General features: G+C 40.0%; 1 pseudogene across 1 annotated transcript in view; it reads right to left on the reverse strand.

Annotated features, from left to right (window-relative positions):
• Positions 1–270: 270 nt before the first annotated feature.
• Positions 271–15,571, reverse strand: part of LOC104002630 (5E5 antigen-like) — a 205,436-nt pseudogene continuing 190,135 nt past the window's right edge. The window contains exon 11 of the transcript XR_010152346.1: positions 271–4,061. The product of XR_010152346.1 is annotated as a 5E5 antigen-like (transcript). The remainder of the gene's footprint in view (positions 4,062–15,571) is intronic.

Raw genomic sequence — 15,571 nt, forward strand, 5'->3', positions numbered from 1 at the left:
AGTTATAGCAACAAAAAATAAAGTATGACATCATCAATACCTGGTGCTTTTTTGGAAAGTAGCTCTTTGATTATTTTTTTCAATTTTGTTTATTTAGGTAATTTACCTCTTCTAAAGTTAGTATTGATAGATTATATTTTTCTAGAAAAATATCTATGTCATCTAGATTTTTACATTTATCTGCTTAAAGTAGAACCAAGTGGTTTCTTTTAATTTTTTAAAAATTTTCTCCCCCTCCCCCTCCCCCTCCTCCTCTCCCTCTTGCTCTCTGTCTCCCTCTTTCTATGGTCTCCCTCTCTTGCGGAGCCTGGACTGTACTGCCATGATCTCCGCTCGCTGCAACCTTCCTGCCTCGGACTCTGGTGATTCTCCTGCCTGTGCCTGGGATGCCAGGCACGCGCTGGACTCCTGACTGGTTTTTGTATTTTTGGTGGAGACAGGGTTTCGCCCTGTTGACCGGGCTGGTCTCCAGCTCCTGGCCTCAGGTGATCTGCCTGCCTCGGCCTCCTGAGGTGCTGGGATTGCAGACGGAGTCTCGCTCACTCAATGCTCAATGTTGCCCAGGCTGGAGTGCAGTGGCGTGATCTCGGCTCGCTACAACCTCCACCTCCCAGCCGCCTGCCTTGGCCTCCCAAAGTGCTAAGATTACAGCCTCTGCCCGCCTGCCACCCCATCTAGGAAGTGAGCAGCGTCTCTGCCTGGCCGCCCATCATCTGGGATGTGAGGAGCCCCTCTCCCCGGCCGCCCTGTCTGGGAAGTGAGGAGCGCCTCTGCCCAGCTGCCACCCCGTCTAGGAAGTGAGGAACGTCTCTGCCTGGCCACCCATCATCTGGGATGTGAGGAGCCCCTCTGCCCGGCTGCCCCGAATGGGAAGTGAGGAGCGTCTCTGCCCGGCCGCCACCCCGGCCAGGAAGTGAGGAGCGTCTCTGCCTGGCCGCCCATCATCATCTGGGATGTGAGGAGCCCCTCTGCCTGGCCGCCCTGACTGGGAAGTGAGGAGCACCTCTGCCCGGCTGCCCCGAATGGGAAGTGAGGAGCGCCTCTGCCTGGCTGCCCCGCTCTGGGAAGTGAGTAGCGCCTCTGCCCGGCCGCCACCCCATCTAGGAAGTGAGGAGGGTCTCTGCCTGGCCACCCATCGTCTGGGATGTGAGGAGCCCCTCTGCCTGGCCGCCCCGTCTGGGAAGTGAGGAATGCCTCTGCCCGGCTGCCCCGTCTGGGGTGTGAGGAGCGCCTCTGCCCGGCCGCCCCGTTTGGGAAGCGAGGAGCGCCCCTGCTCGGCCGCCCCGTCTGGGAGGAAGTGAGGAGCGCCTCTACCCCGTTGCCCCAAATGGGAAGAGAGGAACGCCTCTGCCCAGCCGCCCCATCTGGGAAGTGAGGAGCGCCTCTGCCCGGAAGCCCCGTCTGGGAGGAGAGAAGCACCCCTGCCCGGCCGCGCCATCTGGGAGGTGAGGGGCATCTCTGCCCCGCCACCACCCCATCTGGGAAGTGAGGAGCGCCTCAGCCCAGCCGCCACCCCATCTGAGAGGTGAGGGGCGTCTCTGCCCTGCTGCCCCGCATGGGAAGTGAGGGGCGCCTCTGCCCGGCCACCCTTCATCTGGGAGGCGGGGAGCGCCTCTACCTGGCCACTCTTCGTCTGGGATGTGAGGAGCACCTCTGTCTGGCCGCCACCCCGTCTGGGAGGTGAGGAGCGCCTCTGCCTGGCCGCCACCCCGTCTGGGAAGTGAGGAGTGCCTCTGCCCGGCCGCCCCGTCTGGGAAGTGAGTAGCACCTCTGCCAGGCCGCCCTGTCTCGGAAGTGTACCCAACAGCTCCGAAGAGACAGCGACCATCAAGAATGGGCCATGATGACAATGGCGGTTTTGTCGAAAAGAAAAGGGGGAAATGTGGGGAAAAGAAAGAGAGATCAGATTGTTACTGTGTCTGTGTAGAAAGAAGTAGACATAGGAGACTCCATTTTGTTCTGTACTAAGAAAAATTCTTCTGCCTTGGGATGCTGTTAATCTATAACCTCACCCCCAACCCCGTGCTCTCTGAAACATGTGCTGTGTCAACTCAGGGTTAAATGGATTAAGGGCGGTGCAAGATGTGCTTTGTTAAACAGATGCTTGAAGACCAAAAAAAAAAAATTTCTCTATTTCTTTGTTATTTCGCCCTTTCAAGTTCTCATTTGTGTGTTTACATTTTGACCATTATTTCTTAATTATGTTATCTAATGATTTATGTATTTCATTGGTTCAAAGAACTAGAGCTGGAATTTATTTATTAGTACTTTTAATCTGTTTTCTAATTTGTTAATTCCCACTTTTATCACTACTGATACTTTCCTTCTAGAGTCCTTCAATATATTTTGGTATGCTGTTTCTAACTTTTTGAGCATAATGCTTGATTCATTTTATTCTTTCTTTTGCTATTTAAGGCTATGTTTTTTTTCTCTGTACACTGCTTTATCTGTGTAGTAGTTTTCTAATGCTGCCATAACAAAGTACCACAAACTGGGTATCTTAAACCCAGTTCAAGACTCGCAGTTTTCTGAAAGCTGGAAGTACAGTGTCAAGGCATCATTAGGGTTGGTTCCCTCTGAGGGCTGTGAAGGAGAATCTGCCCCATGCCTCTTCCCCAGCTTCTGGTGGTTTGCTGGCAATCTTTGGCAGTCCTTGGCTTGTAGAAGCATCACCCTGATCTTGCCTTCTCTTCACATAGTGTTCTCCCTATATGTGTGTATCTGTGTCCAAATTTCCCCTTTTTTATGAGGATACCAGTCATACTTGGTGAGGACACCCCTTCTAATGACTTCATTTTAACTCGATTACCTCTGTAAAGACCTTATCTCCAAATAAGATTACAGTTTGAGATAATGAGGGTTAGGACTTCAACATATGAATTTGGGTACACAACTCAACCCATATTATCCCACAAATTCTGATAAAGAGTACTTGCATTACTGTTTTTTCCTAAAACAATCTTCCATTTTGATTTGTATTTCCTCTCTGAGCATTAAGAGATCCTTTATAATTTCCAGATGGAAGGAGTTTTTGCTTTCTCTTTTGTTATCAGTGTTTAGTTTTAATGAATTATAGTTACACAATGTTATCCATACTATGTCTACTTTTTGGAATTTATTAAATATTTCTTTATGAGTTAATATATGATCACTTTCTATGAATATTTTCACAGCTTTTGAAAAAACAAAAAACTTATTCTGTGTTCTTTAGTTACATGGATTAATCATGTCTGTCTCATTAATTACTTAGGTATTCTATATTCCTGTTTATTATTGTCCTCTTGGTATAAAATAGACAGAGAAAAGTTAATTAAATTCCCTTTCTATTAGTGTATCCGCTTATTTCTTCTGTCTAATTTCTGCTTTATGAAGGTGGATGCTATATTATTTGGCATATAGTTATTTATATATATTATCTTAAACTGATTTATATCCTTTATGTAAAAAGGTACCCTTCCTTCCCTATTTAATGATATTTGTCTTGAATTCTATGTTGTGTGATATTAAGATATCCATCACTGCTTTCTTTGCGTTTGTATTTCTCTGGTGTATATTTAACTCTTAAACTTTGTGAATATCTTTGTTTACACGTATTTCTTACATATAACAAAGTTGGATTTGCTTTGTGATCCATTCTGAAAATTATCTTAATGAATATTTACTTTTATTAACAGATAAAATATATTTTGTCTTTGTCCTATCATATTATTTGTACTGTGTTCCTGTTGAATAATTTCATTTTTTAAATCTTTTTATTATGTAGTTATTATGGACTGAATGCTTGTACTCCTCTCCCACTCCCCACCAAAATTTACATGTTGAAATCCATACCCCAGTGTGATGGTATTAGGAGGTGGGGACTTTGGAAGATAATTAGGTCATGAGAGAGGAGGCATCATGAATGAAATTAGTGTTCTTCTAAAGGAGACCGCAGAAAGTTATCTTGCTCCTTCCACCATGTGAGGATACAATGAGAAGTCTGCAGTCTGCAACCCTGAAGACAGTCCTCAGCAGAGGCTGACCATGCTGTCACTCTGATCTCAGACTTCCGGCTTTCAGATCTGTAAGATATAAATTACTGCTGTTTATAAACCACTCAGTCTGTGGTATTCTGTTATAGCAACCTGAACTAAGACACTATAGCTTTTACATGTAATTATTCCAATATTAAGAAAGTCTGTATTTGTGTTCTAACAGTTGCCTTTATAAGTGTAGTATTTTTTAATTTTCTTAGCTATCTATTTCCTTAGTTAGCTCTTTATTATAAGCAATAGTGAAATAATTATATTTTCTCTTTCTTTCCCTGTCATGTTTCTTCGTTCTCCCACATAGCTCAGAGATGAGGACACCTCTGATAATCAATAAACATTGATTAGCTGTTACTACTTTCTAAAAACAAAACACAACAAAATGCACACACAATGTCAAGAAAAGAAGTTTCATTCTCTTTCCTCTTCTGCATGGATATCCCACACTGGTTTGTCTAGAATCGTCTCCCACTCCTGTTTGAAAACATTCTCTCTGACCTAAAGACAGGAAATTTAATGCCTTGGAGATAAAGAAGGGTTGAGTCAATGCAAGAATACATGACACATTCATATTTCCCTGTTATATCCTGATTTGTTTATTGCTCAGGCTCTGAATATGGCCTAAAACCAGAGATTAGTGGGAGAAATCTGAACTGAATCTCTACAGGGCCAGCATTCATCAAATGCTGACATTCTAAGGTGCTGGGTCCACAGGAATGGCAACACAAGTCAGGAAATAGAAGCAAGTTTTAGGGACATACCTGATTATCAGAATGAGTCACATGGCCTATGGCATCTGCCTACCCTGCTTATAGCATGGCCATAGGTCTCAGGGAACAAGGTTGCTTTATGCCTGATGAACCAAGGTATTTCAGTTTGGATAACAAATTATAGAATCATCCCACCTATAGCCCACACACATTAAATGTGACAATTATGTCATATCTAATTAGGCCAGTGATAAGGTAGCCTTGGCCATCATCATCATTGTAAATGGAAAGCCCACACCTTGATGTTGCCATTGATTGGCTGCCTTTCTGGCTAAGGCTCAATTTCCTCCTCGGTAAAATAAAGACAAAAAGGGGATGAGTTCATTGGTCTCAAAAGTTTATTTCATCGGTGTATCAGAATTGGATTTTTACATAGTTCAACCATTTTTCATTATGATCACATTATGTAGGTCATGGTTATTTTAAGGCTCAGAACAAAAATGCCCAGAAAAGTGCTTTCTAAGTCATGTGACAGTGGGTGAATGACAAGCACTGTTACTATGGAAGATTTCCTGGCGCTTACTTTCTTTCGGAAAGAAAAAAAAAATTAAACAGTTCTCTTGATTTTTACAAGAGTTGGGTTCATGGAAAGAAATCTTCCACCATCCCAGGGATGTGCACAAGGTCTATGGGATCCATGAGGACAACAGTACCTGCTTTATAGGAATCAGGATCTGAGCAGGGTGTCTTGTGTGCTCACAGAAATTCCAAGCACACAGTAGTTTCAGGTGACAGCCAATTCGTGGGAGACTCTGGGGACCTTAATTAAAAGGTCAGTAAATTTTTTTGAAAGTAAAATTATTCAACTCAGGATTTTTACCGTGTGCATTAGAAGTATTCATGATCTGTTCTCCCTGGGTGGAGCTCAAACTGACTGAAGCACACACTCCTGCCTCTAAGGAATGAGTAACAAAAGACATTCATTAGGCAAAGGTAATTACACCTAATAAATATCCCAGATTACCCTTCCCTTGTCCAACTTCACCTCTTGTATAGAATCTATCTGTAAAGGAAAAATGTCTACAGATAAGACTCAGAGCTTTGGATCCACCTGCTATTTTGGGAAAATTTTCTAAGTATCTTAGTTAGACTACATCCTTTCTTTCTCTACCTAGAATGACGTATTCATTTGCCTAATCCATAAATTCCACCCCTTTTAGATGAGAAGTCAGCACACTTTTTCTTAAAGGGCCAGGTAGCGCTTTGTAGACCATATGATCTCTGCTGCAACTACTCAGTTCTATGATTGTAGTGCAAGAGTTGCTGTAGACAACAAGTAAACAAATCGGTGAGGCTTTATTCCATCATAATTGTATTTATGGACACTGAAACTTGAATTTCATATCATTTTACTGGTCATAAAATATTCTTCTTTGGATTTTCTTTCAACCACTTGAATATGTGAAAACCATTCTTAGCTTATGGGTCATGCAAAAATGGCGGCAGGCCAACATACTTTGCCAACCCCTCCTCTATATCATGAGCAACTTGAGAGCAGGGCTGAATGATAATCATCTCACTATCTCCTAAGGCTGGGCTTCACTGCTTGACACCTAGAAGACATCCAAAACTGTGGAGGAAGAAGTGAGAGACAAAAGCCATGGAAAACACAGCAGGTGAATCCATCACACACAACAAGAAAGCCCTTTATGTTGTTCAGAGTGGGTACTAGAAGGGAGAACATGTGGTAGCAGGGTTCTTCTTTTCTCCTGACATTTTTTACACCAAATGTGTGGGGAATTTTCCACACCAGTTCTCCAACTCTCTGACACCAACTCTCTGTATCCAACAATTCAATTCAATTCTGACACTATCTAGCTGAAGTTAGCATCAAATCCTACATGTTAAATGGCTCAGTCCCACAAGAGTGGCCCCACTTCAGGTACCAATCGCAAGTCCCAGGCCCCCTATACTTCTGACAACCAAGCGTAAACTTGGAGTTCCCAAATTCGCTAATTCATGTTGGATCATTTGCTAGAATGACTCACAAAACTCAGGAAAGGACTCTACTTACATTTACCAGTTCATGATAAAGGATACAAATGAACAGCCAGATGAAGAGGTACATAGGGTGAGGTCTGGAAGGGCTCCAAGTATGGGAGCTTTTGTCCTCATGAAGTTGGAGTGTGCCCCTCTCCCAGCATGTGGATGTGTTCACCAACTCAGAAGCTTCCCAACCCCATCATTTAATTTTTAAGGAGGCATCATTATGTAGGTACAATTGATTAAATCATTGGCCATTGGTGACTGATCCAGTCTTCACCCCTTTTGCCCTCCCTGTTGGGTGGGTGGGGAAGAGGGGCGGGGGTTGGAAGCTCCAAGCTTCTAACCAAGGCTTGGTCTTTCTGGTGACAAGCCTTCTAGGGTCCCACTAAGAATCAGCTCATTAGAACAAAGATGATTCTATCACCCTTATTATTCAGGAAATTCCAAGGGTTTTAAGAGCCTTGTACCAGGAACCAGGAGCAAAGACCAAATATCTTTCTAATTATATGTTAAAAAGCTAATAACATCACTCTGGAGTCAGAAAGACACCTGTGTCTTCATCCCAGCCCCACCATTTCCTGGTTTGGCCCTGAGCAAATAACTGCACTTCAGAGTTCATTTTTCTGCAAGTAACAGAAAAAAAAAACAACTAAAGGTGGCTTGAACACTTATCAAGAAACATGGGCATAGGGGTTCCAAGGCTGGTTCAGTCACCCAGCACTGTCACTGAGATCACAGCTCACACACTCTTTCTTTCTCGTGCTCATTGGCTTTTCACCTCTGTGTTTGTCATCTGTGGTTGCCAATGGCTGCCAGAACTTTAAGCATCACATCCACCATGTTCAAGCCAGGAAGAAGGAACAGAGTAAGTATACCAGCTGTCTGCTCTTATGCTAGTCCCTTTATAAGGAAACCAATGACTTACCTAGAACTCTCTAAACAGATGTCATTTATATTCTCATTGTCCAGACCTGGGTTCTATGGCCACCCTTGCTGCAAACGAGGTCAGTCTTTATGGTGGTTAGCAAGGGAGAAGGGAGTTGGGAATTGTTTGGGAATGCGGCAAGGGGAGTGGGGCCTTAACGGTGTCCATCTCACAGATTGTTGTGAGGATAAGTAAAGCAATGTGTGTAAAGCATTGCACATAAGCACTCAGTCAATGGAAGCTACTATTATCAATATGGCTAGCTTAAATATTTTCAAAATCATAAAACATAGTCTGTACACTGCCAGTATAAAAACTGCAATTTCTCAAAGTTAGAAAGCCTCACATCCTCATTTCACAATGCCAATAATTACATACATTTAAGGTGAATGAAGACTGAAATAGAAGAGAGAGAGACTGTGTGTGTGTGAGAGAGATATTCAGTTATTGATGTAGAGCATTCCATATGTACATAGAACTACACACACACACACACACACACACACACACATTAAGAGTAAATGAATAAAGCCAGGTGTTGATAGATAGGCTCTGCATTCTGAATGCTAAATTAGATAACTCAGGCAATTTCCTCAGGCTAAAATCCTGAGTCATCCTTCTCCGTCTCTCTTTGCCTTTCCCTAGTCAGTCAAAAAGTTCTGTAGATTTTGCACTGCAATATGCTTTCTATTTGTTTGCTCTTTTCCACTGCCCAAGTGCAACCTTTATCACCTTTTGTCCAGACAATTGCAATAGACTTCCTAAGTATTCCCCTGTCTCTAGTTGTTCTGCCCCCTACCAAAGCAATCCATTCTCACCTTCTTGCCGGTTATCTTCTTAAAGCAAAGCTCTGACGATGCCGCTTTCTGCTTGAAAAACTTTAATGGTTCCCGGCTGCCTACAAAGTCCCAATGCCTCAAATATTATTCAAGGATGTTCTTACCTGCCCTCAACCTCCTTTTCTCACCTTCTCATTTCCTTACACACTCATAGTCCAGCTTACTTAGAAACTGTTCCCTGTTCTCCCAGCAAATGCCTCCCCTATGCTTCATGCACGTATCTTAATGCACACTAATCCTTCTTTGCTCTTCTAGATCCTACCTAGAGGGATGACGGTAGCTTCTGTTTTAAGCTACACTGAAACTCTGTCTCATGGAAGACTACAAAGCACCCAGAATTTTGTGGACCATAATTTGTGCAAAATTATCTGATTAAATCAATAAAGCTTTCAATAATTCCTTCTGGTGTTTTTCTAGTCCTGGGACATTTAAATGTGCTGATGACTGACAATTTAAAATTGTAATGTTCCATCAAATGAGCTGGGAAGGAGAGAGTTGATTCAGGACTGCAGGGTCAGGATCAGGACTGGACAAGGAAGAGGCCTGGTTGGAGCTTGGCTTGGTTCTCTCCCTCCCCCTAAATAGAGATGTCAGATGAGCTTTCACATAGCAGAGAATCATGTACTCTGTGCCGTCCCAAAGTGGGAAGGAAGCTATTATTGTTGGTGCCAGGCACTATACTGGATATGCCATTTTGCTGCCCAGTTAACCATCCTAATATCTGTTAAGGTAGGGATTCTCATTGTCTCTATTTTCTATCAGAAATGAGAGATGCAGAAGTGAGTAAATTCTTAAAGTCACAGTGTTGGGATTCAAAAACAAGTGTATCTGACTTCAAAATCCCACTCTGCTCTTATCCAAGATCATACAGCAGAACAACTAAATTTATTTTTTACTAATTTTTAAAATTGACCCATAATAATTGAACATATCCCCTGGGGTACATAGTGCTGTTGCATCTATTCTCAGCCTTTTGGGTATGATCATGTATAGCATAGTGATGTTGCAATACATATAATGTAATGATCAGATCAGGGAAATCAGCATATACATTATCTCCAACAGTTATGACTTCTATGTGTTGAGAACCTTCAATATCCTCCTTATAGCTATTTGTATATTCTAACTATGTACTATATTATTGTTAACTAAAGTCATCCTACAGTGCTATAGAACACTAGAGCTTATTCCTCCTACCCAGTTATACTTTTATATCCTTTAACAAATCTCTCCCCGTTCCCCACTTCCCTTACCTTCCCCCACCTCTGGTATCCTCTGTTCTACTTTTTACTTCCATGTGATCAACTTTTTTTTTTTAGCTTCTACATATGAGTAAGAACATGCAGTGTTTAACTTTCTGTTGCTGGCTTATTTTACTTAACAAAATGTCCTCCAGTTCCATCCGCATTGCTTCAAATGATAGGCTTTCATTCTTTTTTATGGCTGAATAGTATTCCATTGTGTATATATACCACAATTTCCTTATCCACTTATCTGTTGTGGGACACCTAGGCTGATTCCATTTCTTGGCTATTGTGAATATTCCTGCAATAAACATAGGGGTGCAGATGCTTCTTTGGTATACTGATTTTCTTTCTTTTGGATAAATATCCAGTAGTAAGGTTGCTGGATCATGTGGTAGTTCTAATTTTAGTGTTTTAAGGAACCTCTGTATTGTTCTCCATAGTGACTCTACTAGTTTATGTTCCCACCAAAAGCATATAAGAGCACCCTTTTCTCCACATCCTCACCAACATTTGTTATTTTTTGTCTTTGATAATAGCCCTTCTAACTGGGATGAGATAATACTTCATTGTGGTTTTGATTTGCAATTCCCTGATGATTAGTGATACTGAGGATTTTTTCATATACCTGTTGGCCATCTGTGTGTTTTCTTTTGAGAAATGTCTGCTCAAATTATTTGCCTATTTTTTAATTGGATTGTTTGGATTTTTGCTGTTGAGATGTTTGAGTTCATTACATATTCTGGATATTAATCCCCTATTGGAGGGAGAGTTTCCAAATATTTCCTCCCACTCTGTAGGTTGTCTTTTCACTTTATTGATTGTTTCCTTTGTTGTGCAGAAACTTTAGTTTGATATAATCCCATTTGTTTATTTTTTCTTTTGTTGTCTATGCTTTTAAAGTTTTATTCATAAAATCTTTCCCCAGATCAAAACTCTGAAGCATTTCTCCTATGTTTTATTCTAGTAGTTTTATAGTTTTAGGTCTTCCATTTAGGTTTTTGATCCATTTTCAGTTGATTTTTGTACAGGGGAGAAGTGAAAGTCTAGTTTTATTCTTCTGCATATGGATATCCAATTTTTCCAGCACCATTTATGGAAAAGACTGCACTTTCCCCAACATGTGTTCTTGGTGCCTTTGTCAAAATTAGTTGGCTATAGATGTGTGGATTAATTTCTGAGTTATCTATTCTGTTCTATTGGTCTATGCTTCCGTTTTTATGTTAGTACCATGCTGTTTTGGTTACTACAACCTTGTAGTATATTTTGAAGTCTAAAATAGTGTAATGCTAGTGTAATGCATCCATCTTTTTTTCCTGAGAATTGCTTTGGTTTTGGCTATTTGCTATTTGGAAGATTCTGTGGTTCCATAAATATTTTAGATTTTTGTTTATCTCTGTAAAGAATGTCACCAGCATTTTGATAGGGATTGCACTGAATCTGTAGATTACTTGGGTAGTGTGGTCATTTTAATAATATTAATTATTGTAATCCATGAGCATGGTCTGTTTTTCCATTTTTTTGTATCCTGTTCAATTTCTTTCATCAGTATTTTGCAATTCTCCTTATAGAGATCTTTCACCTCTTTGGTGAAATTTATTCCTATGTATTTTTTATGTAGATTTTGCAAATGGGATTGCCTTCTTGGTGTCTTTTTCAGCTAGTTTGTTGTTTGTGTATAGAAACAATACTGGTTTTGTATGTTTATTTTGTATTTTATAACTTCATTGAATTTGTTTATCAGTTCTAGAAGTTTTTTGTCAGAGTCTTTGGGTCGTTACAATTATTAAATGGAAAGCTTTCAGCTTTTCCCCAATCTATATGATAACTGTGAATTTGTCATAGATGGCCTTTATTCTGTTGAGGTACTTTCCTCCTATACCCAATATATTGAGAATTATTATCATGAAGAGATGTTGAATTTTATTAAATGCTTTTCCTGCATCTATTGAGATGATCATATGGTTTTTGTCCTTCAATCTACTGATATGATGCACCACATTTATTGATTTGCATATGTTGAACCATCCTTGCATTTCTGGGACAAATCCCACATGATCATTGTGTATTATCTTTTTTTGTGTGTTATTAGATTTAAATTGCTAGTATTTTGAGGATTTTTATGTCTAGGTTCATCAGGGATATTGGCCTGTAGTTTTCCTTTTTTGTTGTTGCCTTGTCTGGTTTAGTATCCTGATCATGCTGGCCTCAAAAAATGAATTAAGAAAAACTCCCTCCATTTCAATTTATTGAATAGTTTGAGAAGAAATTGGTATTAATTATTCTTTAAAGGTTTGGTAGAATTGAGTGGTAAAGCTATCTAGTCTTGGACTTTTCTTTATTGAGAGACTTCTTATTACTGATTCAATCTCATTACATGTTATTGGCTTGTTCAGGTGTTCTATTTCTTCTTGGTTCAATCTTGGTAGGTTGTATGTGCCCAGGAATTTATCCATTTCCTCCAGATTTTCAAACTTATTAGCATATAGCCATTCATAGTAGTCTCTAATGATCCTTTGTATTTCCATGGTATCTGTTGTGATGTCTCCTTTTTTGTTTCTGATTTTACATATTTGGGTCTTTTCTCCTTTTTCTTGGTTAATATAGCTAATGATTTCTCAATTTTGTTTGTCTTTTCAAAAAAATTCTTGTTTTGTTGATCTTTTGTATTTTTGTCTCATTTCATTTATTTCTGCTACAATCTTTGTTATTTATTTCTTTCCACTAATTTTGGGTTTGGCTTATTCTTTCTTTTCTAGTTCCTTGAGATGCATCATTAGGTTGTTTATTTAAAGTCTTTCTAATTTTTTTATGTAGACATTCATTGCTATAAATTTGTCTCTTAATAATGCTTTTTCTGTGTCTCATACATTTTGAGATGTTGTGTCTTATTTTCATTTGTTTCAAGGATTTTTAAAATTTTATCCTTAATTTTCTCCTTCACCCATTGGTCATTCAGGAGCATGTTTAATTTCTATGTATTAGTATAGTTTAAAATGTTCCTCTATTGTTGATTTCCAGTTTTAGTCCATTGTGTTCAGATTAGATACTTGGTATGATTTTGATTTTTTAAAAAAATTTGTGATACTTGGATTGTGTCCTAACATATAGTCAATCCTGGAAAATATTCATTCCTACTTTTCATTGGAGTGTGTTTTTATTAGCAACATAAAATTGGAAGCAGCCATACTGTAGTAGCAAATCAAGGCATTTTATTTACCAAGATATTTGAGTTATATCCCTAAGTTTTATAAACTCAAGGTGAAGTGGAGAAGAAAAGTTATAATTTATTGAATACTTACTATATACTAGGCACTGTGCTAAGTAAGCCTATGAGTACACATAACTGCATTGAGACCTCCCAGCACCCCTATGAGTAGTTCTTCTTAACATCCACATTTTACAGATTGTAAGATTGAGGCCCAAAGAAGTTAAAATAACTTGACAAAAGCCACACAGATAAAAAGCAGAAGAGCTAAGATTCAGTCAAGATAGAACCCCAAAGTCATACCCAAATAATTTTAATAAAGTAATAAGTGGCATACCACAGAAACAGCAGAAGACGTGAGAAAGGGAGTGGAGATCAGGTAAGCTTTCACACAGAAGGTAGCAAATAGGCTGGGCTTTAAAGCATGGGTAGACATCCACCAGGTATTTGAGTTGGTGGAAAATGCATGTGCCGTGCCCTAATGAAAGAAAAGGGTTCTGTCCAGAAGAATCAGAGGGTTGAATGTCATGGGATTATAGGGCATGCAGCAGAAAGTGATGAGAAATCACTGCCCTTAAGAAGGAGGAGGCTGTGGCAGGTGACGGAAAGCCCTGTTACCATAAAAGAAAGCTTAGGCTTTCCTTTTAGGGACTGGGGAGCCCTAAGCAAGATGTGGTCTGATTGAACTTGAGATCTAGAAAGAACAGTTTGGTGGCAAAGTGGAGAAGACAGGCTTGATCATGGAGGCCAAGGGACTAAACAAAAAAGTCTCAGGACAAGCAGGTACTGCCAACCCAAAAAGTAGGCCAGGAGGGCCCATGTGAATGGAAGAGTGTAAGTTGAGTCTGAAGTGGTCTCAGCTACCACTGATCAATTCTGGCAGGCACTACCATGTTGGAGAATGGGCCTAGAAATAGAGACTTTAAAATCTTTAAATTTTTTAATATCTTGATTTTTTAAAATCAAGTATTCCTTTCAATTCTTGCTATCCAAATACTACCTAGACTCAGGAACCAAATACAGACTCACTTGTTCTCTTGTGCTTACTCTGTATCTGAACTCTCACTGCCCTAAAAAAGAGATGAGACAGATTTGGATGGTGTGGGACCTGTCAGCAACCAATATAAGCATTAAAAAATTACTTGTTAGGGCCAGGTGCGGTGGCTCACGCCTGTAATCCCAGCACTTTGGGAGGCCGAGGCGGGCAGATCACGAGGTCAAGAGATCGAGACCATCCCGGCCAATATGGTAAAACCCCATCTCTACTAAAAATACAAAAATTAGCTGGGCGTGGTGGTGCATGCCTGTAGTCCCAGCTACTCGGGAGGCTGAGGCAGGAGAATCACTTGAACCTAGGAGGCAGAGGTTGCAGAGAGCTGAGATCATGCCACTGCACTCCAGCCTGGTGACAGAGCGGGACTCATCTAAAAAAAAAAAATTTCTTGTTCACTGGGCATGGTGACTCACACCTGTAATCCCAGCAATTTGTGAGGCTGAGGTGGGAGGATCACTTGGAGCCAGGAGTTCAAAACCATCCTGGGTAACTAAGCGAGACCCCTGTCTCTACAAAAAAATTTAAAAATTAGCTGGGCATGGTAGTGTGTACCTGTAGTCCCAATTACTCAGGAGGCTGAGGCAGAAGGATCACTTGAGCCCAGAAGTTCATGCTTGCAGTGAGCTATGACTGTGCCACTGCACTCTAGCCTGGGCAACAAAGCAAGACCCTGTCTTTAAAAAAAAGAAAAAAAGAAACTTGTCAGTATACATAATACGAATACAGATACATATGTATAAACACACACATACAAATACACATATGCATGTATACACACATATATACATATATACACACATGTAAACATGTGTGCATGTTTATGTATGTTTATATGTGCATATACAGTCATGTGTCACTTAACGATGGGGACACAAACTGAGAAATGTGTCAATAGGTGATTTCGTCATTGCACAAATGTTGTACAGTCCACCTACACAAACCTAGATTGTATACTATACACCTAGGCTTTATAGTATAGCCTACTGCTCCTAAGCTACAAACCTGTACAGCGTGTTACTGTACTGAATACTGTAAGCAACTGTAATACAATGGTAACTACTGTGTATCTAAATATGACTAAACAGAGAAAAGGTATAGTAAAAATAGAGTATACAAGATTTAAAATGGCACAACTGTATAGGGCACTTGCCATGAGTAGAGCTTGCAGGATTGGAAGTGGCAATGGGTGAGTCAGTGAGTGAGTGGTGACAGAATGTGAAGGCATAGATCATTACTACTTGTAGACTTTATAAACAATGTACACTTAGGTTACACTAAATTTATTTACATTTTTTCTTTCCTTAATAATAAATTAGCCTTAGCTAACTGTAACTTTTTTACTGTATAAACTTAAAACTTTTTTGTGACTTTTTGACATCTGTAACTTAGCTTAAAATACAAACACGTTATACAGCTATACAAAAATATTTTCTTTCAAATATTTCTTTCTTTACAAAAATATTTTTCTTAAATCCTTATTCTATAAGCGCTTTTTTCTATTTAAATTTTTAAAAATT

The sequence above is a fragment of the Pan troglodytes genome, chromosome 18 (assembly GCF_028858775.2).
Source record: "Pan troglodytes isolate AG18354 chromosome 18, NHGRI_mPanTro3-v2.0_pri, whole genome shotgun sequence".
In the NCBI taxonomy this organism is placed as follows: Eukaryota; Metazoa; Chordata; class Mammalia; order Primates; family Hominidae; genus Pan; species Pan troglodytes.